A 4,449-nucleotide genomic window follows, 5' to 3' on the forward strand; every position below is an offset into this window, starting at 1 on the left:
TAGAGCAGAACCATGCAGACAAAGACCATGTAGAATTAAGCGATGGTGAAGGCTAAAGTTCGAGATGCACCAAGTCTGGATTCAAACCCTAAACTCAGCACTGTTATCACACACGCTCCCAGACCTCAGTTCCCTCAGAATGGCAGAAAGCACCTGTACTGTCTAGCAAAACCCAAGAGCTCAGGCTCAGGAGGCCCTTGCTCTGTGTGTGAGAAACATCGCAGGAACAGGCCCTGCAGAGCTGTGGTAGACCTCTCAGCCTACCTCAAGTCTCCCCTCCCTGCACAGTGACACCACAGGCTCCACAGTCAGTTCCTTGCCTCCCCTCCCCACACCCCTCCTTTGCATTCCTGTGATCCTGGGAATTTAGCCCAGAGCCTTGTACATTGTCAGGCACTTTGCCACTGAGCTACATCACACTTGAGGGCCCCAACACTTTCTTATACTTAAACATTAATACGCAGTGCAATTTTTTCCCCCAGTTACACAGGGGTCAGCATTTGCTGAAGAAATGATGGAGAATACAGAAAAATGTTAAAAGTAAAATCTTTTTTGTGTCTTCTTCTTCTTCTTCTTCTTCTTCTTCTTCTTCTTCTTCTTCTTCTTCTTCTTCTTCTTCTTCTTCTTCTTCTTCTTCTTCTTCTTCTGCTTCTTCTTCTTCTCCTTTTCCTCCTCCTCCTCCTCCTCCTCCTCCTTCTCTTCCTCCTCCTTCTTTTTCTTCCTCCTCCTCCTCCTCCTCCTTTCTCCTCCTCCTCCTCCTTCTCATTTTTCCTCCTCCTCCTTCCTCCTCCCTCCTTGTCCTCCTCCTCCCTCCTCCTTGCTCCTTCTTCCTCCTTCTTCCTCCTCCCTCCTCCCTCTTCCTCCTCCTTCCTCTTCCTTCCTCCTCACTCCTTCCTCCTCCTCCTTCTTCCTCCTCCTTCCTCTTCCTTCCTCCTCACTCCTTCCTCCTCCCTCCTCTTCACTCCTTCCTCCTCCCTCCTCCTCACTCCTTCCTCCTCCCCCCTCCTCTTCCTCTTCCTCCCCCCACTCCTGTAAAACACCAAATGGCAGATGACACCAGTACAGCAGGAGGGCCTGGAGGACCCAGGGGCTGGAGAGGATTTGGCAGCAGTCTTAGGGGCCACGGTTATGGTCCAGGCCATGGCCCTGGTCAAGGCTGCAGGGCTCGTGGAGGTAAAGCTGAAGACAAAGAGTGGCTCCTGTCACCAAGCTGGGCTGCCTGGTCAAGCAAGGACATGAAGATCAAGTCCTTGGAGGAGATCTACCTGTTCTCCCTGCCCATTAAGGAGTCTGAGATCATTGACTTTTTCCTGGGTGCATCCCTAAAGGATGAGGTTCTGAAAATGCCAGTATAGAAGCAGACTCGGGCTGGCCAGCAGACCAGTTCAAGGCATTCGTAGCTATTGGGGACTAAACTGGTCATGTTGGTCTTGTTGTTAAGTGCTCCAAGGAGGTTGCCACTGCCATCCGAGGGGCCATCATCTTGGCCAAGCTTTCCATCGTCCCTGTGCAGAGAGGCTACTGGGGGAACACGATTGGCAAGCCCCACACTGTTCCATGCAAGGTGACAGGCCGCTGTGGCTCTGTGCTGGTGTGTCTCATCCTTGCCCCCCCCCCCCCCAGAGGCACTGGCATTGTCTCTGCTCCTGTGCCCAAGAAGCTACTGATGATGGCTGGTATAGATGACTCCTACACTTCAGCCAGAGGCTGCACTGCCACCATGGGCAACTTTGCCAAGGCCACCTTTGACGCCATCTCCAAGACCTACAGCTACCTGACCCCTGACCTCTAGAAAGAGACAGTGTTCACCAAGTCTCCTTATCAGGAATTCACCGATCATCTTGTGAAAACCCACACCAGAGTCTCTGTTCAGAGGACTCAGGCTCCAGCTGTGGCTACCACATAAGGGTTTTTATACAAGAAAAATAAATGAATTAAGTCTGTTAAAAAAACAAACAAAAGGAGGAAGCTCCACTCCCAAACGCTCTAACACACCCAGGATCAGAGGTGAGGAGGACATAACATCTGTCCCAACACTGGGAGAAACTGGGACCAGTGGCACCAGGTACACAGGAACTCCTCCAGCCCATTTGCTCAGGTTTCTTCTGGTCTGTCTGGTCTGATGCCCTGAGCAGACCTTGGGCACAAGCTCCACAGCCAGTCCCACAACACTTCCAGGTGGTGTAACAAGCCCAGGTGCTCTAACAAGGCCAGGGTCACAGGATCACAGAGACAGCTTGACTCTGAGGAGTTGTGACATAACCAGGATCACATCAAGGACAGGCTCCAGTCAGATTTAACAAGGGCAGGTAGCACTAGAGAAAACCAGATGATGTGGGGCAAGCATAAGAATATAAGCAACACAAACCAAGGTTACTTGGCATCATCAGAACCCAATTCTCCCACCATAGCAAGTCCTGGACACACCATTACACCGGAAAAGCAAGATTCAGAGATAAAATCACTTCTCATGGTGATGATACAGGACTTTAAGAAAGACATAAATAGCACCCTCAAAGAAATACAGGAGAACACAGGTAAACAGCTAGAAGCCCTTCAAGAGGAAACACAAAAATCCCTTAAAAAACTACAGGAAAACACAATCAAACAGGTGAAGGAAATGAACAAAACCATCCAGAATCTAAAAATTGAAATAGAAACAATAAAGAAATCAAAAAGAGAGACAACCCTACAGATAGAAAATCTAGGAAAGAAATCAGGAGTCGTAGATGCAAGCATCACCAACAGAATACAAGAGACAGAAGAGAGAATCTCAGAGGCTGAAGATACCATAGAAAACATTGACACAACAGTCAAAGAAAATGCAAAAAGCAAAAAGCTCCTAACTCAGAACATTCAGGAAACCTAAGGATAATAGGTATAGAAGAGAGTGAAGACTCCCAAGGTAATGGGCCAGTAAATATCTTCAACAAAATTATAGAAGAAAACTTCCTTAACCTAAAGAAAGAGATGCCCATGAACATACAAGAAGCCTACAGAACTCCAAATAGACTGGGCCAGAGAAGAAATTCCTCCCGTCACATAATAATAAAAACACCAAATATACTAAACAAAGAAAGAATCTTAAAAGCAGTAAAGGAAAAAGGTCAAGTAACATACAAAGGCAGGTCTATCAGAATTATACCAGACTTCTCACCAGAGACTATGAAAGCTAGAAGATCCTGGGCAGATGTCATACAGACCCTACGAGAACACAAATGCCAGCCCAGGCTACTATACCCAGTAAAACTCTCAATTACCATATATGGAGAAAACAAGATATTCCATGACAAAACCAAATTTACACAATATCTTCCCACAAATCTAACCCTATAAAGGATAATAGAAGAAAAACATCAACATAAGGAGCAAAACTACACCCTAGAAGAAGCAAGAAAGTAATTTTTCAACAAATCCACACAAGCCTAATTCTACCTCTTACAACAAAAACAACAGGAAGTAACAATTAGTTTCTCTTAATATCTTAATATGAAAATTAGTATTACTGTGGTGGTGGTGCACACCTTTAATCCCAACACTTGGGAGGCAGAGGCCAGCCTGGTCTACAGAGTGAGTTCCAGGACAGCCAGGGCTATACAAAGAAACCCTGTCTCGAAAAAACAAAAAACAAAAAACAAAACAAACAAACAAACAAAACAACAAAAAAAAGAAAATTAATATTACCAACATATCCTAATCAATTGAAATCCAAAAACATGAGGAATTAGAAATTTGTTGAGTGTCATCCAATGGTCTCTCTAACTTGGTAATTGGAGAAATAGGTCCAATGTTGTACAATCCATATACACTTTCAGCTTGTTTGTTTGTGACAGTGTCTTGCCGTGTACAACATAATGGTCTTGAGATCTTGCTTCTCCTATCTCAGCCTCTCTATTAGTAGTATTGTTTATTTCATGTTTTTACAGTATGCTATGGTTTTCAGGACAGCTTACATATTTTAAAAGTATTTATATACCCAAAAGTAATGTAGATAATTAAATTGGGAGGGGGCTTGTAAGAGAACAGCAAAGAGTAAGACTGAATGCTTTGCTTGACGTTTGTAACTCTTGTATTAAGTTGCCACAGTAAGTGCCAAGATCTTAAGCTCTACGAAATACAAAACAAACAAACAAAAACACTTTATATATTTATGTTCATTTAAGAAAATAGTAGTGATGTATTATTTTGAAATATACAGTTAAAAGGGTTTGGAGTTATTTAAAATTTATATTGAGAAAAACGTTTGTATTTTCAGTATTGCCGTAGACAAGCATCTATATAAGACTGTTAAATTGATTGTTGTTTTATATCAAACAACTAACTCACTTTTATTTTTATAATATTTTATAAATTTTAAAGAATATGATAAAAAAGATATTGCAGGTATTGAAAGGGGGTCTCTGGGAGGAGTTGGGGTACAAAAGGAAAACAAGAATGTGATTTAATTCT

At 43.5% G+C, this 4,449-nt stretch overlaps 1 protein-coding gene and 1 pseudogene across 3 annotated transcripts in view; one reads left to right on the forward strand and one right to left on the reverse strand.

Moving 5' to 3' along the window:
• Nucleotides 1-4,449, reverse strand: part of Ccdc69 (coiled-coil domain containing 69) — a 33,718-nt gene that overhangs the window by 18,537 nt on the left and 10,732 nt on the right. The gene's annotated exons all lie outside the window — the stretch shown is intronic.
• Nucleotides 1,044-1,906, forward strand: LOC116079220 (annotated as a pseudogene).

This window comes from Mastomys coucha, unplaced genomic scaffold, assembly GCF_008632895.1.
Source record: "Mastomys coucha isolate ucsf_1 unplaced genomic scaffold, UCSF_Mcou_1 pScaffold5, whole genome shotgun sequence".
In the NCBI taxonomy this organism is placed as follows: Eukaryota; Metazoa; Chordata; class Mammalia; order Rodentia; family Muridae; genus Mastomys; species Mastomys coucha.